Source organism: Alligator mississippiensis, chromosome 1 (genome assembly GCF_030867095.1).
Source record: "Alligator mississippiensis isolate rAllMis1 chromosome 1, rAllMis1, whole genome shotgun sequence".
In the NCBI taxonomy this organism is placed as follows: Eukaryota; Metazoa; Chordata; order Crocodylia; family Alligatoridae; genus Alligator; species Alligator mississippiensis.
In genome coordinates this window covers 335,569,341-335,594,995 of record NC_081824.1, presented here as the reverse complement: position 1 = coordinate 335,594,995, position 25,655 = coordinate 335,569,341, and the positions used below count along the sequence as shown (strand labels likewise).

General features: G+C 43.8%; 1 long non-coding RNA gene across 1 annotated transcript; it reads left to right on the top strand.

Moving 5' to 3' along the window:
- The first annotated feature begins 20,259 nt into the window (after positions 1 to 20,259).
- On the top strand, positions 20,260 to 23,308 carry LOC106739217 (uncharacterized). Its single transcript, XR_001372439.3, has 3 exons — positions 20,260 to 20,341; positions 22,761 to 22,851; positions 22,940 to 23,308. It is a non-coding gene; the product is annotated as an uncharacterized LOC106739217 (long non-coding RNA).
- Positions 23,309 to 25,655: the final 2,347 nt, after the last annotated feature.

Genomic DNA, 25,655 nt, shown 5'->3' with positions numbered 1-25,655 from the left:
TGTCACAGTAAAATATAATACAACAAAGCAGTACACAGCTCCTTAGTTTAAAGTGATGGACAGTGACCTACACAAGTTGCTGGCATCATTCTCTTTTATCTTGGCTGGCAGACTTAGTCCTGGTGCTAGTAGGTGACAGATGTATTTTTCTAGCCCTGTTCCTGCAGACTGTACTGGTGCTGAATTTTCATTATGAGACCTTTTTCTTATTTGGCAATGTCCAGACTTGCCAATTTAGTAAGTAAGTGCCAAGTGTCGATTAAACATACTGGCACTTGTAGCATTTACAGAACAGGGAAGCATCCCAAACAATTTCCCATAGACAATTCATGATATCAGTAAAATCATAAAAGAGCTGAAGATTATTTATTAAAATAAATTGACTGGGCATGAGGGGTAGTGAGCAGAAGTAGAAAAAAGATTATATAAGTTTAAGCAATTATATCCATGTCCAAAGAAGTAATAGAAATGCAGACAATAATCAAACAACTACATAATAAACTATAAATCTGCCAAATGTTAATCAAGTAAGAGTGATCTGACTTCATTAAAGTCAATTAATGGCTTCTGAGAGCCTAGCTATTGAAAGCCAAGAATAAGTAGTGACAAATTTAATATAGATTTTAAATATACTTAAAAATAATATCTCATAGTTTCTATTATACTATATATACTAGGGGTGGGCAAAATATGACCCATGGGCTGGATCCAGCCCACAACTGATTGGATCTGGCTCATTGGCAAGCGCCTGCCAATTGATTGGAACTGGCCCATGACTGTCTCTGCTGTGCTTCGCATGGAACTGAGCCCAGCCCAGTCCTGCCCAGAGCAGCCTGCACCATGCTCCTGCCTGATCCCGCTGACCCTGCCAGGATGCATAATTTGGTGGCAGGGCTGCTCCCACTGCTGGTGACACCACCCAGGCACTACTTGGCACCCCATGCCTCAAGTGGCTCCTCTTCCTCCTGCCTCTGTGGCAGTGCTCCAGGTGGGGGGAAGCTGCAGCCAGGCAGCTCCTGCCGCAGCACATGGAGCTCCAAATCCCAACCACTTACCACCACCTGTGCACACCTGGTGCAATGAGCAGCCACCTGCGGATGGCCAAGTGGGTGGAGGGCAGCCGAAAGCTGGAGCCCTGTGCACTGGTGCAGGAGGCACCTGGCTGCAGCTTCCCCCCACCTGGAGCAGGGGCAGGAGGAGGAGGAGTTGCTGGAGGCAGAGGAAGCCAAGCAATACCTTTGCAGCTACAGCAGCAGCAGGAACAGCCCAGCCAGGCAGCTGTGCATGTTTGCCAGGGCCGGAAATGGTGGGCACCAGTGAGAATACTCCATGGGCTGCCCCAGTTGGAAGTGGACAGGTCTCAGCCCCGTGTAGAGTACCACAGGGACAGCCACAGAACTAGAGGGTGGGATGCAAACCTGCACCTGCATCACGTAGGCGAATTCTGCTGCATGTGCCCCCTGCCCCCCACTCTCCACATCTCTAGCTGGCTTTTGGGATCTAGCATGCAGGCAGACCCCCATACCCTCTACCCACACTTCTGCTCCTCTATATTGCCCAATGCAAATGTAAGACTTTATTTTGAACTATTGTGCAATCGTCTCTATATATGCTACTCATAAAAACATAAATCAGCACAAAAAATATTTTTTGAAATACAATTAAGATATGCTATAGTAAATGTTTGCTTTTTAGTATATGATTTGTTTTTTACCTATAATTTGTTAAAATGATAGCTTCTAAAATATTTCATGTGTGCAGCTCTTGACAGCTAACCAAAACTCGTTAAGTGGCCCTCCAGCCGAAATAATTGCCCACTCCTGACATATGCTCTCCAGAGCTGTCTTGTAAATAGAAAAAATCTGACTGCTGTCTCTTTTGAAACAAATAATTTCTACAATGTGCTGAATGTAAAATTCCTATATGCAACAGCTGTCATAAATGTGAGAGAGCTAGAGACAGGATAGCATGGATGTGAGAAACAGGGAGTCTGATGATCACAGCTTGATTATTGGTTTGGAGAATGGTTCTGCCTTGAGAAATTTCTATAAAAATGTGGTAGGAAAAACTTATTTTAAATATATCATCTTTTTTGTTTCATAACAAAGTTGACTGAGTCACAGATAATCATTGCACCATTGAAACACGCATTTCCACTGTCATAAAATTATTACAAATGCAAATATGGTACGAATAAGTTTGTACGTATTAGCTTCTTAAAGATAGAATGGTACCCTTATAAAATAATATATAATAAAAGATATCAGATTCACCCAAAGAACCTTGTCTGCCTATGTCCTCAGACCAACACAGCTACAACCTACACCCCTGTAATATGGAAGATATCGAATTCAGCCATTTGAAATGGAAACTGTACAACATGAAAAAGAAAGAAGCCAAACTCAACAACGACATATATTTTCTAAGCCTATGCAAGAAACACAACTTAATTCCCCAAGGACTAAACATCTACAATCCTCTGACTACTACACAACTCCAAATATGCTTCACAGCTATGCAGAAGAACTTTAGAGAAAATTAGAAATCATCCACTTCACCTACTCTACTCCAAAAGAAACCAACTCAGGAAGGAAATCACCACATACTACAGCAACTTAAAAGACAGAAATCCAATCATCTTCCCTAATAATATACAATGGATACAAAGAGACTACGAAAAACTTTCTACAATATTCATCCTACATAAAAAGAAGAAATAGAACAAATTACTCCAAGAACAAGCTCCCCAGCCTCAAACAACCATCAGAGGAACAACACCAACACCTTACAACATTCCAGCCTCAGACTTGGTGAAACTGAAAGCAAAAACCAACCCTCAAATATCATCAATCTCTTCACACACATGCTTACCAAAACTGAAAAATCTGTCCTTTCGAAAGGCCTAAATTTCTGTCCAGAAAAATATCCTAATACAATACTTCAATGTGGAGAACTAGAAGAATTCTTCCGATGCCTCCTCTTCAAGGAATATTTCCATGACCAAAACTGAATCCACTCCCAACAAATATATGTTTTTTAGCTCATTGAAGAGTTCCCTGCTAAGCCAAGCTGGTCTTCTGCCATAATTGCTAGTCTTCCTGTGTGTCAGGATGGTTTGTTCCTGCACCCCGAGTAAGGTTTTTTTAAAAATACAAGCAACTCTCCTGGACTCCTTTCTCCCTTAGACTGGCATCCCAGGGGATCTCACCCACTCTGAGTGAGTTGAAGTCTGCTTTTCTGAAGTCCAGGTTCTTTATTTTGCTGCTCTCCCTCATTCCTTTCCTCAAGATCCTGAACTCAGTGATATTGTGGTTGCTGCTGCCCAAGTTGCCATGTACTTCTACATCCCCCAACAATTTTTTCTATGTTTATGAGCAGCAGGTCAAGAAAAAACATGGCCCCTAGTTGTTCTCTCCAACACTTGCACCAGGAAGTTGTCCCCAACACTCTCCCAAAAATTCCTGGATTGCCTGTGCACTGCTATATTTCCCTCCCAGGAGATGTTAGGATGACTGAAGTCCCCTATGAGAACCAGGACCTGTGATCAAGAAATTTCTGGTAGGTGTTTGAAGAAATCCTCATCCACCACATCCTCCTGGTCTGGTAGTCTATAGCAGACCTCCACTGGGACATCACCCTTGTTACTCTCCCCTCTGACCCTAACTCAGAGACTTTCAACAGTCCTATCTCCAGTTTCATACTGGAGCTCTGAGCAGTAATATGGCTCTTTTACATACAGTGCAACTCTTCCTCCTCTTCTCCTCTGCCTGTTCTTCCTGAACAGTTTATACCCATTCATGAGAGTACTTCAGTCATACGAGCTATGACTCACATGATAAAAAATGTCCCTTGAACCTTATATTTTTTTCAGCCATATAGACCATAAAGAGGTATAATATGGCAGTCCACTAATCTAAAAATTAGTATTTTCCCTTGGGGAATAACGCTTGCAGTTTTACTTAGCAGAACACAATGACTTTTTACTGTTCTGCCAATACTTACAACTGCACTCTTGGATCATTTCCAAAAGAAAATTAAGTAAGAATGAATGCAACCTGATTAACCGATTTCCAGCCCCTAGGCTTTGTTGTAATCAATGAAAGTGTTCTTTTCTGTCCTGTGTCTTGGACCATTGGGAAAAAATACTATTTATAAAAAAAATATCCTCAGTGTGTAGGGAAGAGTGGAATCAATCAACAAGTAACAACACCTCTTCCATTATTTCTAACACAAATGTTGTAGTTATTAATGGGAATATTACTTAAAACCATCATATACTTATCAGGTCTAGATTCACAAAGAAGGTTGGTGGAGTTTAGCGTAAAGCCCACTGTTGAACATACCTAACTTTTAGGCTAAGTACAGATGATCAAAAAGCCTGAGGCAGAAGCGATCTAAGTTTTGTGCTTTACTCTAAGCACCCTAGTTTAGGTCAGGAGTGAACAGAACGGACATTCACCCTTTGGTGTGTGGGGCATGCAGGCTGCCTGCACTGACTGAGGCCAACAGTTTGGGGGTTCTCCTGCATGCCTTCCAACAGGCTGCCAAAGAATGCCAAACCCAGTGAAGTAGCTGGGCACCCCTAATTTCCTAGCATGGCCTTTGTCCCCAGCCCCACCCTGCTACCAGCAGCCAGCCATCAGCAGCGGCGGGAGGGGGAGTGGAGGCTCTGACCCTCCCTAGACTCAAGTCAGCATAGGTGGGGGGAGCCCATGTGGTGGTGGCCTCTGTTCCCCACAACTTTCTGACAGCTGCAGGCAGTAGGCAGGACTGGGGCCATGCTGGCTGTCAGCTGGGCCTGGCAGTAGGTGAGGGGTGCAGTGTGGAGGCCCCCGCTGTGCATGCCCCCATCCAGTTGTGCTGAGTTAGGTTAGGGCTGTGTCCAGCTGGGGCTGTGGCCAGTACACCCTCCACCCAGCCATCGCTGACTGCTAGCGCAGCTCTTAGCCCCACCTCCTGCCTGTAGCTGGCTCTGTGAGAGCTGCTCAGCCACAGCAGATGACCTCAGTCCAATGCTAGCGCACTGCCCTGTGAGGGGTAGTTAGTGGGGGCCTGCAAAGCAGCTTGGGATGCCAGGGGACCGTGACTCAATTTGAACTGGTAGGGGATCTGGTACAGGGGTCTGACATACCAGTCTAACCTAACTCGATTAAGCATGATATCACATTGTTTCAGGTATATTTTAGGTTGGGTTCTGCCATTTTTAAACCAGTCTATATGCACTGAACTTCTGTTTGGTTATGGGTATAGTCCAGTTTCTGAGCACTTATATCAGTTATGTGTCTATTTGAACCTTGCATTAGATGCCCTGCCACATAGTGGAATTCACAGCTTTGTGTTAGGTTTAGGTATCTAGTTTCCTGTTTACAATGCACGGGCAGAGTAGGGTACCTAAGGATGGTAGCCAATAGAAAATGTTGAGTAACATGGTTTTGAACACAGCACTGATACCTTTGGCAGAAAATTGTGTTCTTGGGTATATCTCCAAGAAATTCAAACTGAATCTTTCCCAAATTTCACTCACAATAGGCCTTATTAATACCATGCAGGATTATATTGCTGCACTGTAAAAGTAGGACATCTCCAAAGGTCAAAATCTAGTAAAATAAGATGGCACAGCTGGTATCCATGGAGAGAGTCATGTTTAGCATGCTTCAAAAATCTGGTGCAATTTGGAAGGATTTCTTGGAATATTTTAGTAACTAGATTGTTGCTCATTGTACCAGAGGCCTGGTGAGCAAACTGGGTGGCTGGAGTGGCATGGAGGACTTTCTGCTTGCCCCACTCCCCACTCTGTTCCCTACATGCATCTCTTTATTTATGCTCCCAGTATCCATACACAAACATCATACTTCTCTCCAGCTCTGTCTCTAACTCTGCTTCTCTCAAAGAGATATAATCATCACAGGATTTAGCTGGTGGTGTGCATCCCTTGCAGCAGAAACTTGGGTGCTAGGGTACCTCCACAGTGCACACAAGGTTAGGTGAGGATTTTTTTCAATACCAGTAACACCTACGTATTGGATTTAGGTACCTGAGTGCCACTTGTTAATATATTCCACTGAGTATTGAAAATTGTAATCTGTTGATGGCTTTTCTAACTGGAAAATAATTCTGAATGTTGAAATTTTATTTTTGAACCATCCCTGAGCAATGTGAATGTATCAGATTTTGAAGCCATTCTCATTTTATGATTTAATTTATGAAGTAAATTATAAAACATAGTCAAAGCAAGCTCCGCTTTTTAAAATGTCTACTTGTCATAAAAAAATACCTGCATCAGAACTGGGATTTTTGTAAAAGGCTGTGATTAGTTAAACAGCTGTCACCAGGATGGCAGCAATGAAAACCCATGAGAAAAATACATTTTTTTCTGTCTACACTTGCTCTTATCATTATCCCCCCTCTCCCTTTTTTGGGGGGATGCTCAGTCATAAATCATTCCTATACTCTTTTTTTGTACAGAAGGAAGAGAAGCAATTCTGGAGTAGAATGTCTGAACATAATATTCTACCAGGAACATTCTAGTCTATCTTTTGGTAAAAAAATCCTCAATGCAAACATGCCATTAATGTTTGTACCTGCAAAATATTTATGTATAAGGGGAAAAAAAATTGAGATTTGCAAAGTCAGCTAAAATATCTAACTACATAAAACATTAATTTTGATATGACTCACCTGGATTGTTCCTCTTGTGGCTTTGAAAATCTGAACTACTGGTAAAAATCATGGCAAGAAACATTAATCATGGCCTATTCATCCATGATTTTTCCCTACAGTTTTCCACTACAGTATAAAAACCACAATTCTACTTAACAAGTTACCTCTGCAAATACTCTGGTCTTCTGGTTTTGTCAATATTAGAAGCATGTTTTTCCCTTTTCTGGCTCTGGGGGAATGAGTAGAAAGCTCAGTTGGTTTTTATGCTAAGGTGTCTGGTTTTTTTTTTAAGTTTTTTTCATGATACCAAATGTTCTTGAATAACTAAACTAATTCAGGTTTCTTGGAGGGTTGAAGGAAATTACCCACAGATTCTCATTTTACACATACAGATCTTGATTATTGTTGCAGGTGATGGAGTCAAAGGCAATCCAACAGTTATATGGTTTAAAAAGATACTTACATTTTTTAGAGGGTAGAAGCAGCAAGTAAAAAAGCTATCAACTACTTAGAAACCATTTCCTGGGGAACAGTTATTGCTAAAGATTTAAGGAACTGTAACTTGGGTATATTTTAGGTACATATAATTATTTAACTATATACTTTCTTGCCTGTAATTTAAAGGAAGACTTGGAGTATCCAACCACTGATAATGTCTAAGGCCATGATTCTCAACCAGGATGATGTGAGATCCTTTTACGGGTGTTGCAATGTTACATGTGCAAATACCTACACCTAGCTCACAAGGTGAACTCAGAGATTTTATATATGACATTGGCAAGTTGTTTAATGATTCTGTGTCTCAGTTTCTCTTACGTAAAACTGGGGTTCATGTTGCTACTAAAAAACCCAAAAACCAAAACAAAAAATGACCTTGAGCTGCTACTGTTCAAAAGAGGATGAGGGAGGAGTCAGAGACTAAGTCAATGGAGTTAAACAGGCAGTCATTAGTGATATATTATTTTCATAATTGCTGACAGATTTGTAAAGGCAATATTTGAAAACCTGCTTGGATGTGCTTAGATCACTGTCAATGCACAGAAAAAAAAGCTAACATGGAAACCTCCATTCCCATGTGGGTGGTAAAATGTCATTGCACCTCACCTCTAGCTTGTGGACGGCCTATTCAGATAACTGTCTTAACTGGAAGCAGACAAGATTCCAAGGGTGCTAGTAGTGATTTGATGCAAATCAAATCAAGATACCAAGGGTGCTAGTAGTGATTTGAAGGAAATCCTTAGACGAAGGGGTAGCAGTGGACGTATACTTTCTGGACTTCAGGAAGGTCTTCAACACTGTCTCTCACCCCATTCTCATTAAAAAACTAGGGGACTGTGGTGTTGACACCTACACAGTCAAATGGGTCGCTAACTGGCTGGAGGGTCACATCCAGAGAGTGGTGGTCGATGGGTCATTTTCGACCTAGAGGGATGTGGGCAGTGGGGTCCCCCAGGTCTAGGTCCTTGGACCTGCACTGTTCAACATCTTCATCAGTGACTTGGACGAGGGGGTAAAAAGCACCCTATTCAAATTTGCCGATGACACTAAGATGTGGGGGGAAGTGGGCATGCTTGAAGGGAGGAACAGGCTGCAATCAGACCTAGACAGGTTACAGGGGTGGGCAGATGAGAACAGGATGGGTTTCAACACTGACAAGTGCAACATGCTGCACCTGGGAGGAAGAACCAGCAGCATACCTACAGGCTGGGGAACTCCCTTCTTGTCCGTGCAGAGGCAGAAAAGGATCTTGGAATCATTATTGATGCCAAAATGAACATGGGCTGACAATGTGGGGATGCGGTCAGGAAGGCCAACCGCACCTTGTCATGCATCCACAGATGCATCTTGAGCAGGCCCAAGGAGGTGATCCTCCTCCTCTATGCGGCACTGGTCAGGCCGCAGTTGGAGTACTGCATCCAGTTCTGGGCGCCGCACTGCAGGAGGGATATGGACAGCATGGAGAGGGTTCAGAGGAGGGCCACCCGCATGATCAGGGGGCAGCAGGGCAGGCCCTATGAGGAGAGGTTAAGGGACCTGAACCTGTTCAGCCTCCACAAGAGAAGGCTGAGGGGGGATCTAGTGGCCTGTTACAAAGTAGTCAGGGGGGACCAGCAGGCATTGGGGGAGTCCCTGTTCCCCCGAGCACTACCAGGAGTGACTAGAAATAATGGTCACAAGCTTGCAGAGGGTAGATTTAGACTAGACATCAGGAGGCGCTACTTCACAGTCAGGGTGGCTAGGATCTGGAATCAACTTCTAAGAGAAGTGGTGCTGGCTCCTACCCTGGGGGTCTTTAAGAGGAGGCTAGATGAACACCTTGCTGGGGTCGTTTCACCCCAGTGCTCTTTCCTGCCATGGCAGGGGGTTGGACTTGTTGATCTGTCAAGGTCTCTTCCAACCCTACAAACTTCGAAACGATGATGAGGATAGCTTTAGTATAGCAAGATAACTATAGGGCAATATACATAGTTCTTTCCTACATCTGGTCATGGATCAATTAAAAAAAACTCCGTCTCTCAGGAGCATCTGTTTTGCAGAAGAGAAAGCAGGGGGTGCCATTAGGAGGAAGGATCTGATTTTTGCAAGGCTTTATGCCAATTACATTTTGGAGAGCAGGAGGAGCTTTTTTTTTGTCACTCAGCCTCCATTGTACATAGCCTCTTCAAGGAAGCAGACGCTTGGCTGACATTCTGTCAGTTCAACTGGTCCCAAGACAAACAGAGAGCAGTTGGAGAATAGCATTGCCAGCACTCCTAAATTACTAAGACCATGTTATATCGAGCACATATATTGAGCCTATCAGGGGAGCTCATAATAGCCTAGCATGATGCCACTTGTCTTTCATAAGTATCATTTTACTCATGGACCCCAGAGAGAAGGCATAATTTTCTAGAAGAATAGGTAGTATTCTAAAAAAACAGAAACTCTTGAAATCCAGTCTAGCCCTGTGCGATCACAGGCAAGTCATTTTTATGGTCTCCCTCAGTTTGTCTAATCATCATTGTCTGTACAGTGACACTTTTAACACTTTTTTGCCTGGAACATGCAACAAGTTGTCAGAACCCATTGTTCATATGCCTATAGTACAGTAGAGGATTCCATAATTTGATACAGAAGGCACAGTCTGTCAACCATTTTGTAAGTAGGTCATGTAAGTAGGTCACGAGTGGAAAATTCCAGAGCCCAGTGACTATATATTAATGACCTAGAAAAAGTTCCCGCCAATCTTATGTAAATTTGTACCCCACTATTGGACTGTTCTAAATTATTCCTACCTGGCGGCCAGTGATTGGCTTGCTAGCCGTATAAGAGGTTGAAGCAGTTTCCGCCCAAGTTGGAGAACTCCACACACACCTCGTGGAGAACTCTGAGTACACTGTGGAGCCTAGCAAACTCCACGCGTGTTTCAGAGAGAACTTAGCAGCCTGATCAACCACTAAAGACTCCCCGTCACTGACCCAAGGGGGCCTAGCACACCCCCACCCAAGACGTAAGACGACTGCTGGCTCGAACACCACGAACACCCCGAACACTTCTGCAGACTGACCAAAGAAACTTTGTAATTTCTGCCTGACTTAAGTTTAGTTTACAACTGTAATCGAAGCAAGCTTCTGACCTGCACTGTACGAGCAGTGTAAGTAAACAATCTTTTTGCTTAACCAAAACGCGTCAGTACCTGATTCCACTCCAAGCGTCACAAGTACCCGCCCGCCGACTAGGCCTCCTAAGGCCCCGAACCCCGTGCCGCGGCTCTCGGCGGCGACACAAGTCTTATGACACGGTATGAATATTATATTCCAACATGTCATTTATTTCTAATATCCTTGCTTCCTAAAATCACTGTGGCAATTGTGCTAACAAAGAATATTTGATATGCACAAGACTTGGATACTTCAGAATATCAATGGAAAATAACAGGCACTGTAAAGGCCCTTGGTCATGCTGTGATAGTTGGTTGTGTCAATGTTTCCATGCTGAGCTTCAGCTTTTTAATTCAACCCTTACAAATGCAGCTCAAGTTAAAATTTGCCATAAAATAGAGAAAATTCAGTTTGGCATCGATTAAAAAGGAAGACCTAGCAACATCATAATGTGAAACAATCACTGCTGGTGGTTTGAAAACTAGAAAAAGGATGCAATTGGTATCTATCTTCAGTAGCATATGTAAGGCAATTACTTGCTGGTTTTTATATACCCCAATTCATCATTCTCTGAAACTGTGATTGCCAAAAGCAATTTCATGGCTATAATTTTCATTCTGTCACCTAAATAATGCTTTCATTTTTACCTCCAGAATGCGCATAACAAGAGACCATTACATGACAGTGATCTTTGGCCAGGGGGAGGTATATGATATTAGCTAACATTTAAACTCTGAGCATTTAGAGTTAGCTCATTAGAATTGAAAGCCTAAGATCTGCTGCTGGCACTTTTGTCTACAGTGGGTTAAACAAAACGTTGAATGTTTTTGATGTGCTCCAAATCCATAGTTGCATCTTGCAGTTTGAGCCCATCTCTAACACAAGTTAATAGAGAAGATAGAATTCTGCTCATCTACAATTATGAAAGCAAATCTTTGTCTTGTATACCTCTAAAATTCCAACATATTCTGTACTATCGTGAGTTGCTGGCTTCCACCTGTATTTCTGCTGTATACAGTTCTTCCATAGTCCATACTATTAGAGACTATTGTAAAAAAAATGGTTGCTAAAGAGCAAACAATGATTCTCTTGGCACTCCACATTCATTATGGCACTTGGACAAACTCTGAATGCATGCACTTTTGCTTTTTGTGTGCTCTCCAAGGAGACAAGAGTTAGTATTAACATGTCATCTCATTTTGTTTGGCAGGTTTCTATGTAGTCCCTTACCATGAGTTCACTTCCTACAGATTGGATTACTTATGTTATTAAGGTCTGCTTCTGGTTTCTGAGAAGCAGTATATCGATTGATCGATCAATCGATTGATCAGGATGCTGGGGCTGGTGGGGGCAGCCATTGATGGGACTGGGAGAGAGGGCAGGGGTTAAGGGGTATTCACAGGGGCTGGGGAAGCAGGCAGCAGATGGGGCCTGGTGGGGGTCCCCCTATGGTCCCTGCCCCCCTCCTCCAGCCCCCCGCCCCCCACTTATCAGCACAGAGCCCAGGTCCAGCTCCCTGTGGAGTCTTTGAATCGATTCAGACCTTTTAATTGGTCTCCCAATTCAATTCAGATTTGGAGATTTGGCCACTGAATCAGGCCAAATCTCCTCCAAATCAAATCAGCAACCAAAGCTTCACACGGCCATAATATATATTGTCATACTCTGTTTTGGACAAGCTTCCTTCATTATAATATTCTTCTGTATGAACTCTAATAAGTTACTTCCTTCTTCTATCGTGTTGCTTGTGCTTCCAGTCTTTCAGAGATATATCTTGACTTGGGTCACTAAAATAATCCTTTGCAACTCTTCTTTCAGCCGATCCTTACTACATTTTTCTGCTTCAGCCTGTGGATTTGTGATGACTCAGAATAAATAAAAAAGAAAAGCAAGATTATTTATACAGGTAACCCTTGCCATTCATGGGGGATACGTTCCCATGATCCCCGTGAATGGCAAAATCTATGAATAGGGCACTGCATTCATGAACACAGTGCCCTTTGTGGGCACGGCTCTGGCAGAATTGGAGCGGTGGGAGCCCAGTGGCAGCAAGCATGGAGCTCCAGTAAGTGTTTAAAGTGTATTTAAAATGCAGGTCCAGAATTTGTGAATATTTGAAACCACGAATGCTGAACCACGAATGCTGATGACACTAAGAGGTGGGGTGAGGTGGGCACACTTGAAGGGAGAGAGAGGCTGCAACTAGATTTAGACAGACTACAAAAGTGGGCAGATGAGAATAGGATGGGGTTCAACATAGACAAATGCAGGGTGCTGCACCTTGGGAGAAGGAATCCACAGCCTACATACAGGCTGGTGAGTTCCCCTCTTGAAAGCACAAAGGCAGAAAGGGATCTTGGAGTCATTATTGACTCCAAGATGAACACGAGCCATCTATGCCAGACCACAGCCAACAAGGCCAGCCATACCTTGTCATGTATCCAAAGATGCATCTCAAGCCAGTCCAGAGAGGTGATACTCCCCCTCTATGTGACATTGGTCAGGCCGCAATTGGAGTACTGTGTCCAGTACTGGGCTCTGCACTTTAAAAAGGATGTGGCCAGCCTGGAAAGAGTTCAGAGGAGGGCTACCCATTTGGTCAGAGGGCAGCAGGACAGGCCCTATGAGGAGAGACTGAGGGACCTGAGCCTCGGCAAGAGGAGGCTGAGGGGGGACCTGGTGGCTGCCTACAAACTCATCAGGCGAGATCATCAGCAAATAGGAAGAGCCCTATTCTCCCCAGCACCACCTGGGGTGATGAGGAACAATGGTAATAAGCTGATGGAGAATAGGTTTAGGTTAGAGATCAGGAGGCAATATTTTACAGTTAGGGTGGCCAGAATCTGGAAGCAACTTCCCAGGGAAGTGGTCCTTGCCCCTAACTTGGGCAAATTCAAGAGGAGGTTGGATGATCACCTGTCTGGGGTCTTGTGAACCCAGCATTCATTCCTGCCTGTGGCAGGGGGTCAGGCTAGATGATCTGTTCGGGTCCCTTCTGACCCTAGCTATTATGAAACTATAAAACCCGTGAATACCGAGGGTTTCCTGTAATTTATTCTTTAGTGCATCTACTATGATCATGCAAGCCATAATTACATTCATACTGGAGAGACAAAAGAGTCATTGTTGATAAATACAGGAGTCTCATCACCTACAACTTTTCAGATCCAGGAAAAGCTATTTGGCTGTATAAGCAGCAGATAGTTTTTATTTTTCATAGGGCCAAACTCCACGGGGGAACAAACACATTTACTGAAGTAATTTCTTATGAAGACAAGGCTGTAAATCACAGATTAGCAATCATGCTCAAGGCACTACAGATCTTAATGGCCCTGCAGGACTTATTTGGAGAAGAATGGAAAAAAGTCTGGGGTTTGCCTGTTTGCTTCCTGGATTAGCCTGTGAGGAACAGGTTATTGGAAAGGGAGACTCAGGGCCTAATTCATCACTACCCTGCACCTTATAGTCACTTATACTTAGTTTGCACTGATGTGTTTTACCTACACTGTGCATAGGTGTGTAATTAGGTTTAGGGGACAGCAACTAGAGCAAATTGCATTAGTTCAAGGCATCTGATGTCTAGGTGGGAGAAGCAAGAAACCAGATGCCTTCACTTGGGCCTGTGGCCCCCATGGGTCTAATATCTACTCTATGAATATGATAACACAAGGTTCAAGACTGTGGTGATTCAGGCCACAGGTGTCCAATAGGGGCTGATGAAAGTTTTCAATCACCGAGGAAAATTTACAGCAACCAGGGAATAGGAAAGAGTCAAAGGGGTTGGTCACCTGCCTATCTATCCCTTCCCACAGCAGGCATTTCCCTTGTGAAGGTAGCCTTCAAAATACAAACCAGTTCTGAGGACCAAATTATTTATTACAATGATTGTTCTCCAATTAAAGACACAAACATTCCATGATGTCATAGGTTTACCTGTCCAACTTTCAAGTAGCAGAGATCCACACTCCAATGGCTGCCCCAGTGAGAGAGCCAGGGCAAGCCATGGGCCCCTAGGCCAGATGCTGAATAGATGCCCCACTCTCAGTTTTACTAGTACTCCTGACAACATTGTGGGAATAAGTAAGAATATTCTAATCCACTACCACAGTATCAATACCTAGTGAGATAAAGTGGCCAAGCATCAGCATTTAGGGTGAGATATCTCAGGCAAAATGCAAGAGAAATGAGGAAATGGGGCACCCATTAAACATATTCTTCACTTAATAGGGAGTGGGGAAGTAGCTTCCCTCTCGTGGCTTTCATGTAGATTTGAGGTTCTGAAAACCTTGCTCTTATCCTCCTCTTCATTAAAATACTGTCCCTAAAGAAGAACAAAGAAGGATGCAACCCAGGAAATGATTCACATACACAGACATGCTGAAGATGAAAAATAAAGGCAATAAACAAAGATTCAGATATCTAAGTGAGATCTGTCAGTGTTCAGATTTTAGTGTTTTCAAGAGCTAGAAAGTCTGAGCTTCTCTATTAATTTCCCACAAAGCTAGTTCAGTTATTTTCTTCTACCCTTTTACCCTTGGGCTTTTAAGGATACAGTCATTTTTAGATATGCCTAACAATTAGTTTTTAACACAGTTTTACAGTGCAAAGAGCCAGATGCTGAATACCACAGACAAAAAATTATCTCTTGTCTCTTGTCTCAGCTATACTGCTTACAGGCAATGTCAACTACTGGACACTGATGGTGCAATCCAATGTCCATCTTTGGACATACACGAATGCTTACAAACTGTGAGGGCAGGTAAAGGCTCTTTGGCCCTTCGGCTCCATAATGCTGTGTTTTCTCTAAGTAATAGCGTGAACAGTCTATAAAATTAGGCACTGGATTCTTAATTGCAGAGAGCTATTGGAAGCATGAATCATTGCAGAACTTTCATTTGATTACCTCCTTCCCATACCTTTAATAATTATGCAGCCATGGGCTGCAGAAATATTAGGGTTTTCATTTTTAACACTTGATTAAATCAGCCAAAATAAGAACTCAAATCTTACTGAGGCAATGATTGTAAGATGCAGTATTTTTTCCCAAGGAGTACTGAGAGAAAGTGTCTCAAATTTGGCAATTAGAAATAACGGGAAATAGAAAACTCAGTAGGCTTTCTGCTAAAAATCCTCCTTTATGACATATGCTTTAGTTCTTTTAATAAGGATAGAATATGAGAAAAATTTAGCTTAATTGGAGACTTTAGTCAAAGCCTGCTGATGGCTGATAAGAGTTCATGAGAGAGAACTTTTCGGAGATGAGCTGAGGCCATTTGTGGTAAACCTAGGAACTTACAAAATCTTGTGAGTCTTTTCTTAAAGAGCAAAGCAGTTCTGCAAAAAAACCTCTGGGGACAGAAAGCCCCTTGTCCAATTGCCCCCAAAGGCCTATTCAGAAAAGACTAGTCCTTGGTAGACCACTTTGTTTTTATAAGAGTCTCTTCCAAAAAGTATCAAGTTCTGGTTTTAGCTATAGAGTGTGATGAATAGAGGAACCTAGGGACTATTTTCAAAGGTTAGCTAGACCAGATCCTTTTCTAGATCTATTTTGCATGATGTCACCCACTGTCCAAATCTGAGGAGGTAGGCAGAAATTTAATTGGGGAGCTGAAGTAGGTAAGAGAAGATATCTTTTCAGAATGAGTAACTGGCTTTAGAGGTGTTATTTATAAAGAAAGAAATGGAAAGAAACAGCTAGTAATGCTGATACAAACAGGAGGCTGTTATGAACCACAAGGAGCTAAGAGTAACATATAATAAACTTCAAGAGTCTACACTTGTATACACTTCCATCTCAGAGCAATTTGCAGACATTTGGTTTCTCTTTATGCAGTAGGAAAGTTATTCTCAGTTCTTTAAATAACCCTTTTCCCTATAATGCCGTTAAGAGAGTTGAGATCATCTAGGGCATATATACATGTGATCTGGAGTGGAGTAGGGGGCACTTCAATTAGAGCAGATCTGGGAGCCACTCTAAAGTGCCTGCAGCGTCACGTGTATTCAGCAACCTGTGCTTCAAAATGGCGGTGGGGAGCTTTAACTAAAGCTCATTCTGGTTGCTGTTGCTTTTGGTATACAGGCTGCTGGGGTCTGTGTTCTGGAAGGCTGATGCTGGAGGGCTCTGAGAGCTGCTCTAATTAAAGCTCCTACAACATCACATGCATTCACTGTCCTGTGCTTCAAAATGGTGGCAGGGGTGCTTTAACTAAAGCTTATTCAATGAGCTTTAGTTAAAGTGTCCCTGCCACTATTTTGAAACAAAGGGATGCTGAATACATGTGATGCGAAGGCTGCTGGAGCACGCTAATTAGCATGCTCCAGCAGACTTGCAGCAGACTCAGTTAATAGAGTCTGCTCTGAGACATGTTAATTAGCAGGTGTTGGAGCACAGGTCTGTCACGTGTATCGGTAGAAAAACAACTTGGATCTGTGTTCAATGGCAAAAGTTCAGAAGGGTTTATTATCCTGGGACAGTATACCAGTTGGTCTGATTAACAGTCAGTCTAACTTAATGAAACTTGTCTTTGAAGGTAGAGACACTGTATGTTATTCACACTCCCCTAGGTCTCTATGATGGATAGGTCTATCAACCCTTGTATTTATACTTGCGTGCTGCCCCCCAGCCTCATGCCCATTCTTATCTTTATCTTTGTCAGCCTGTTCATTTCTACTTGGTTTTTTTTGCCAAGTTTACATGCCCGCACTTTGGTTCTTGTTATCTCTGCCTCATTAGTGAGTTTATACTTTTTACATTTTTCCTTAAGTTTTTCAGCAACTGTTGATGTAGTCCTTTCAGTGTCTTTATTTTTTCTCTCTTTCTTATCAGGTTATCCAGCAGTCATGAGATTCCTTTCTCCCATTCTGCTTTTCGTGACCATAGCTTGTTATAGTTTGGCATATCTATGGTCTAGTGCAGGGCTGGGCAAAAAGGCCCGCAGGCCTGATCCACCCTGCCAACCAATTGGATCTGGACTGTGGGCAGGCAACACAAATTGATTGTATCTAGCCTATGGTTGCCCCCACAACACTTTGCATGGGACTGAACCCTGCTTGCTTCCACCCTGGGCAGCCCATGCCACCCTTCTGTCCATATGCACCTGACACTCCTTCCTTGGCTAGTGTGCAGCTACAGCTGCATAGGTATTGCTCAGCTCTTCCCCATCTCCAGTGATCCTTCTCTTCCTCCTGCCCCTTCTGTACCACTCCAGGCAGTGGGGAAGCTGCATTTGGGTGGCTCCTTCCCCAATGTGTGGGACTTCCACCAACTCCGCCTGCCTGGCATGATGAGCAACAGGTTCCATGGGCAGGGGTATATCAGGAGCGGATCATGGCTCTGTCGTGGGCCCCAGTTCTGAGCTGTCACTACTCCATGATCCTGGCCTCACCCCTGGCCCCAGCCCCATCTGTCCATCCATCCTGCTCCCAGATGCCACTCCTTGCCCACCCGTGGCCCCATCCCATCCATCTGGGCAGTCTCCATGGAGACCCTGGGATTGCCGGGTGGTGGCAGCGCAGGGCCAGGCCCAGGGCAGAGTCACTTAGGAAGATTTAGTAAGCTGTTTTGGGGGGGGAGGGGTGTGGGTGCTGACCAGCCCAGGATGGGGGGCGGGGGCAGTGCTGATCTGCCTGGTGACAGCTCACAAAAACTTCCTAAGTGGCCCTCTAGCTCAAATAACTGCCTGCCTCTGGTTTAGCACAACCAGAACTCCTACAAATGGGTTGGATACACACTTGGCTGGGATAGTTTAGTCAGGGGCAATCATACCTTGAGCAGGGAACTGGACTTAGATGGCCTTGTGAGGTCCATTCCAATCCTTCCTATGATCTCATGAATGATTCAGCATGTCTTCTTATTTTTTAAATGTATGCATCTTAAACAAAGCAAAAATAAAACACCTATTTCAGAAACAAAATCTCTTCTATTTTTAGATGTGCCCGCTACATGGTAGTTATTTTCCAAGCACTAAAGAAAATGATCCCTGCTCCAGTCTAGTCTATATGAATAATGAGTTAGGTATATTACAACCTGAATTTTCTTTAAGTACTTGCCTTGGAAAGACAATGTGAGCCAGTAGGTAAATGACATTTCATTAATCTTGTTACGTCAATGACAAATGGGTAAAGCACAAATGCATCATTCTCAGAACTGTTACCAAACTTCAGTTCTCAAGTGTCCATGAAGTGCCACTTTTTTATTACTAGGTAGTAAAACACATGACATAAGTGTAAAAACATTGTAAAAATGAAAGGACACTATGACTTTTTTTTTTCTTGGGTTACCTACAAGATGCATTCACTGATTTCCATATTTTGGAGAAATCTCAGAAAGTTAATGCAAACTACTTTACGGTGTGAATTTAAAGTCCCTTAAATCCCTAGACAGGTGCTTTCACTGAGAAATAAAGTGGCCTTAATCACCTTCTGAATTAGACTAAATCAAATTGAGGCCACTTCTGAAAGAGCACATCCACATAGGGAGCTAATGAACTTCAAATAACGTACTTTGAATTGACACCTTGTTGAGTGTCTCTGTTAAGGCATTGATCACATTTATAACTTCTAAGAAAGCATGTCTACAGCACAGAACTCTTGATGGCTTCACAGTGTGTTCTGTGGAAAAAAGGTTAAAAAGTTGGGGCCTTTCACCTTACACTATGAGCCACATGAATATTGATGGGTTTTAGTGCTAACTCAATACTGGAGCTAGCATTAAAACCATTGTACTACAAGCCAGCAGAGCCTGGAGGACTGAAAGTAAGAATCCCTACCTGTAGCAAAATCCCCAGTTTTTCTTTTTTTTTCTTTTAAAATGCATTCCCTCCCCTTCCCCAACCATTTCTGACTTTTTCTTTCCCTCTCTATTCCCTATAGATAAATATAAGTGGACTAAGACATAGGATAAGCTTCAGCATTTTATTTTGGTAGCAAGTTGTATTTGTTTTGTTTTTTCTCCTTCTTTATATTGTATAATTATTATGTTTATATTGATTTTTACTGTTCTATATTACTGTTTTACTGGTACTATATTATTTAGGCCTACATATGTAAGTTAGTATAAGTCACGTCAAGTTTCCATTTTGTTTGTCAAGTCTCCATCCTGTCCCCAGGCCCAGTTGTGTAACCCATGACTCACACCTACCCCTCCTATGTAACTTGGTTCCTGAATGACTGGGGATAAATGAGTGTGCTTGAGAGACAATGGCAGTAGGTCTAAAAATAGCTCCCTCTGAATAATCGAACCATCAACACCAATACCTGGACCAATGACCCAGCCCTTGGAACCACCCTCAGCATTCAAGAAACAAAAGATAAAGCAAGCCACCATTGTTCCAGGCTGCACATGCTCAGTAAGAACACCTGGAGCCCTCTGGGACAGGACTAACATTGCCTGGACAGGCCCTCCCCATAGGAGATCAGAGATAGTCTGCCCCATAAAAGGGGTCGTGAAGACTGACTCTTTGGGATGTCCTCTTCATCTGGACCAGCATCATGCCACACCACCTATCCACCCAGAGGCCCTGTCAGTGATCCCTCTCTGGACAACACCTACTGGACAAGGACAACTTTCCAGCCTGGATAGGTAGCTATAACTCCCTACCCCCTATTCAACCAAGGACTTAGACTCTGCTTCTCTTCTCCACCTGGACTCCAGCCCTTCCACTGAGTCTCTTTCTCCTGTTGCCATTGTGAGTGCTTGTGTATGTGTATGTGTGTGTATCTGTGTGTGTGTGTGGGGGGGGAACCAATAACTTCATGGGGCTGTGTAGTGTGTTGTCTTTTGTTGCAGAGCACCGAGGCGCTCTGCTTCTAAAGAGGAGAAACTGCTAGAGAAAAAGCCCTAGCAGGGAATAAGGAGCCCACCTGCGGGTTGCCAAGGCAACTGGAGGCAGCAAATGACCCACACCTGCCAGCAGTCAGCTGGCTGTAAGGGGCAAGGCCTGGCTCTTATAAAGGCCAGGAGCTGAGGACAGGGCAGTCCCATGCCAACTGACAGAGGAGAAAGGCCTGGAACAATGATGTGAAGAGAAGCCTGACTGCAGGTACAGCTCAAGCTGGGTAAAAGATGGCAGCTCTAGGATGTCTGAGCCATGTGATTTAGCTGGGCGGCTTTAAGTTATGTTGTAGCCTAGGGGCTTGTGTGTTGCTTTGTTGTTGTATCACCCGTGGTTTGGGTGAAGCTATAAGGGGTTGGAGGAGGCCTTATAGGGGACCCACAGTAGCGTGGGGACCCCAGTGCCAGTAAGGGTGCGGTGTGCAGGGTGCATAGACCCCAGCCCCAGGAGGGGCACTATTGAGAAGCCCCAGTGCGGGAATAGCGAGCCCCAGAGAGGGGGCACTATTGAGAAGCCCTAGTGTGGGCATGGTGAGCCCCAGAGAAGGGGGCAGCAGTGCAGAGAAGGCCCCAGAGAAGGGGGCAGCAGTGCAGAGAAGGCCCCAGAGAGGGCGAGTGTATATGTGACAGACAAATGTCTATCCCAACTGCGAGGCTTGGGGCATGGTATAAGGGGTGGTTGGAGCCATGCATAGCCCATAAGGCTAGGGTGCCCGGGGATTACCCATCATACAGTGGGACCTGTGAGGGGCCCGGGAGTCCACGGGGACAGAAGTCACAATGAACCATGTCTAAGAAGACATAAGGCAGCCTCCCAAACTTATTTAAACAGCAAAGACGTGGCGGGCAAGAATTAGAGGGTGCCCTTGGGCCGACTTGGCATGGAGAGAGGGGGCTTAAGGAGATCACAGCCCTCCTGTAGGACCCCACCATGACACTGTTTAATAAACCTGTTGTTTTGAAACCCCAAGTTGGGTTTCTGTCTGTTTCCTGACTGTTTCCTCCTTGCCACCACTTATCTTTCCCCCCCCCCATATCTCAGCTGTCTGCCCCAATCTGCCTTAAGTAACCTCAAGCCTCAGTTCTTCAGCCAGCTTTTCTCTCTAGTCTACCAGTTCTAACCCTGGTTCTGGCAACTTTCACTCCCTACACTTCAATTCTCTCTCTCACCTTAACCTTCCCCCAAGTATCCCAAGTACCCCAAGCACACACATACATACCGTGCCATCCACGTTAGGAACTTATCTATGCGTAGGTGGGTTGTATGTGTGTGAGCTGGTGTGTGTGTATAAATATATGGAATTGTGTGTATGATATATGAATTAGTAATCTGTGTATGTGTACTGAGTGTGTGGGTATGGACAATTGATTTTTGTCTAACTTCTGGGGTGTATAGTGTATGTACTTGAATTGGTGATAGGTATGCATGTGCCTAGGCTGGTTTGGATGTGTATGTGCCTGAGCTGGTAGTGTGTGTGTGCATCTAACGAATTTGTGTGTTTTGTATATGTGCAATTGTGCCACACCCTTCTGTCTAACAGCGCAATATTGAGATCCTGAGAGCTGGCCTGACCCCACAGGGCAACATACCCACCTCCCTTTCTGGGCTTCCTCCTTGGAAGAGCCCCAGGAGGCAGGGGCCAGTTTCCCCCACTCCCAGCACTCCCCCCTGCCTCCAGTCTGCCCCCAGGACAGACAGTGTAGGCAGCCACAAGTAAGCAGGGGGCATGGTGACAGTAAGCAGGGATCTGGGGTGCTGGGGGAGGGGGCAGTGGGCCCAATCTGGGACAGCAGGGAAAGGGGGCACATGGGGTGTTTGGACTAAGGTGTAGCCTAGAATGGCTGCACCTTAGGGCAACAGGAGCTGGGCAGCACAGAACAAAGATCATCCTGCCCTGTAGTGGTGTATATTTGAGCTGCATAATAACTGTTTAAAACCAGTTTCAGGTGTTAATGTGCAGACAATCCAGGGGTTAAGAGCTCCAGGAGTCACCCGGAATTATCATGTAACAAGGCCTTTACTAAACATCTCTTTTTTTTTTTTTTTTTTTTCATGCCTTCATTCATTCGTTGCAGTCAGTACTGTAGCTACACTCCTGTTGGTATCTGGACAGATTAAAGCTAGCCCAAGTATATCTTTACCTGTCTCAATCATCTCCAATTTTTCCTAGGGGGCTTGCACACATGAGTAGGTTTGTTTCAATTAATCTAGTTTTCATGTCATTCTATCTCCCTCAATGTGATAAGATGTTTCCTGTAACTCTTTTATGCGTGACATGCCCAAAAATTCATAATTGCAAACATACACTAGAGTGTGCCTCATAAGAATTCTATGCCCTTGACCTCTTAGTACTAAATTATAGCAGGGGGTACTGGTGTGTAATAGCTAAAGTTGTCTACTTTAATATATTTTACTAAATTGTAAATTTTAATACATTCTTTTTTATCTCTCTTATAATTTGATATGCTTATCGTAAGCAATATATTCTGTCTTCTGACTTCCAGTTAATCATTATTTCTTATATTTTTAAAGTTTGTAGTTACTTTGTAATCATTATCCTTCATGAAGTATCATTTGTATTCCAATAAAATTTATTTACTGTTCAAATCTTCTGTGTGGTTCATAGCTGTCTGGATCCAGTAGCATCAGGAGAAGGATCCAGAGGCAGAACTGAAGACATTGGTAAATTTGCTGTTGCTGGTGTGCTTGGGGGCAAGGTAATAGGGGAAACCATTAAAGTATTGGTTAAGGTACTTTTGAATGTGTAAGGGTAACTGCTGACTCTCTCCCCAATTGCCCTCCCAGCTGTTCCTCACTTGACAACAGCAGATGCATCCACCCAGTACAAGGCCACGGGTCTCCCTTGTGAAATCTGCTGTACTGGGAGGTGAAGAAAGAGTTTGGTGTTAAGGAGTGACCCCTCTGATCATCTTTCTTTCACTGCAGCATGCACTCAGTTGTTCAAGAAGGTTCCCACAGCTCTTTGGAAGAGACAGTTTGAAACATTATGTCACTTCATTTGCATCTCTCCTCCCAAAATGTTTCATGTTATTTATTGCTTTACAGTTTGGGGATATGGGACTAGGTATTCAGAAGTTTTCAAGTTACTCACTTTTTACCATTTTTGTGCTTTTGTTATTCATTTATATTTGCAGTAAAGTTTTAGTCTTATAAGTCTCTGTGTGTTTTCAATCAATGTACTAATTGCTGTACTCATTTTCAACACTTTTCCAGGTCAGCCACAATGAGTTTGTGTCAAACTGTAGAACTTCCTTTGTGCAGGTCACCCCAAGGCCTTGGCTAGAACTCAAGATCAAAATCCCACTCCAAGTTTTGCAAGCTCTCCCAACCACCAACCCCTTCTTACAGGTCATGCTTTCAGTGTTAAAATTAAAACTAAATGTGCACTGAACACAATGCTTGTATCCCTGATCCGTGAATTCAAGCTACTTGCTGGAGTTCTTTTCAATGTTTAACATCTCCACCACAAATACAAATCTACTAGAACACAAAAGCAAATTCCCATGCCCTGGGTCAACCCAGACTGGCCCCATGACCCAAGGTGAGCCGCTCTGTTTGGTGTCAAAAACTTGAAACAGTGACAGGACTGACTACTGGGGTCAGGTAGGAATTCCAGGCTTTGCTCCACAGCTACACTTTGCATAGCCAGTATCAGAGCCCTACCCAGCTCCTGGTGTTCCCCCTCTTGCTGTGGAATACCCTCACCCACCTAACTTTGGGGACATTCAACAGTCAAGTTTTGGGTGTGTACCCTAACTTCTGATGGGTCTGCCTACAGGGTCACCTGGCAATCCCAGGCTTTGTCCCACAGTTACACTGCCTGCCACTTTGCACAGCCAGCATCAGAGCCCTGTCCCACTCTTGGGGTTCTCCCTTCTTGCCATGGCATGCCCTTACCTACATAACTTTCAGGGCACTCAACAGTCAAGTTTCAGGTGTGCATTCTGAATTCCGGTGGGTCTAGTTACTGGGGTCACCTGACAATCCCAGGCTTTGCTCCACGGCTAGACTACCTGCCACTTTGCCCAGCCAGCATCAGAGCCCCAGCATGTGGAAACAGGTCCTGCAAGGGCTGTAGGGGGGTGGACTGATTGATGACCAAGCAGCAATGGCTTTCAGTGAAGCTCCACACAGATGTCGGGTTTTCCCAGCAGTGAGCCTTTATCACCAAACATTTTGGACAATTAGGCTGACAACTGGTGTCAGACTACAGTTATCAATAGCACTGCCTTGAATCACAAAGGACCACACTAGCGTGACTGTCTGCTTAAAGCACAGATCACACCTGTATAGGCATGCATCACTTTAAAAAGTACAGAGGTTTTGGCATGGAGGACACATATGCTGAGATCAGGTTGTAAATCATTGGGCACTGCAACCTGTCTCTCTGAGCATGCTTCTCACCCACCAAACTGAGTCAATGGAGAGGCAAAAGGAAAAAACAATATTCATCCAGCTTGGAGGAGCATTTTTTGGTGTAGGTGAAGGGGAGGGGGGAAGTGAGGGATGATGGGTCTTTATCAGTTAGTAGAAGTATATAGTGAATGCATGTATCTTACATGGGTAAGCTAAATGAAAATTAACAATGTGAAGTGGGTGTTTGGGGGTGTGGGGGGAGAGGGATTGCTTTCTCATCAGTTATCAGCCTCAGTTATCAGCTGTGATTAGCATTACTTCTTTGAAGCTTCATCCCAGGGAAGACGCTGATTGAGCTTATGTCACAGGATGTGTGTGTGTTTGGTGGGGGCTTTGCATTGATCTGAGGCTGGGAACAGCTGTTATGAAGCATCTTGTCTGTGCAGTGTTGCAAACCAGCACAAAAACCCTCTGTGTATTGCCTGTTCATACTCAACATCTGGATATGGGGGTGAGGCAGAAGGGTCTTGGGGTACTGCTGTATCAGGGATGCCTTGCAATACCCACAGCTTCTCTAGATCAGGCACACACCAAGGACTGGATCCATATCTATATTTGGCTTCAAAGGACACTCAGTGGTATCATTTGTGATTGTGTCTTATTCACTGACTAAATGCCATTACAAGTGACTGAAAGTCACCTGATATCTTTTCACAGGACAACAACCACAACTGAAGTTCAAAGACATAAAGTGTCATTTAACACCCAGACATTATAAAATTATATGACTACAGATCAGAATGCTACCCTAGCCCTACCAAAATGCACATCAACTCTTATCTAAACAAGGACTGCACCCTTGAAGTTAGAAATCCATGAAAGACAAACTTTATTAACATGAAACAGTAATACAAACTGAGAACAGAATAGGAATACAACTAAGTATGAGTCAATATTCTTAATGGTATTAGGCTATTTTAAAGCCATTACTACAATATAAAATAGATTAACCAAATTTGTGCAATAAAAAATGAATCTAAGAACTTGATTAAAGAACTTTTAGAAACAGCAAGGCAGTCTCTAATCAGAGCTTGATTGAGAGCTCACCACTGTGAGTGGTTGAATACAGGAGATCCGTGGCAGT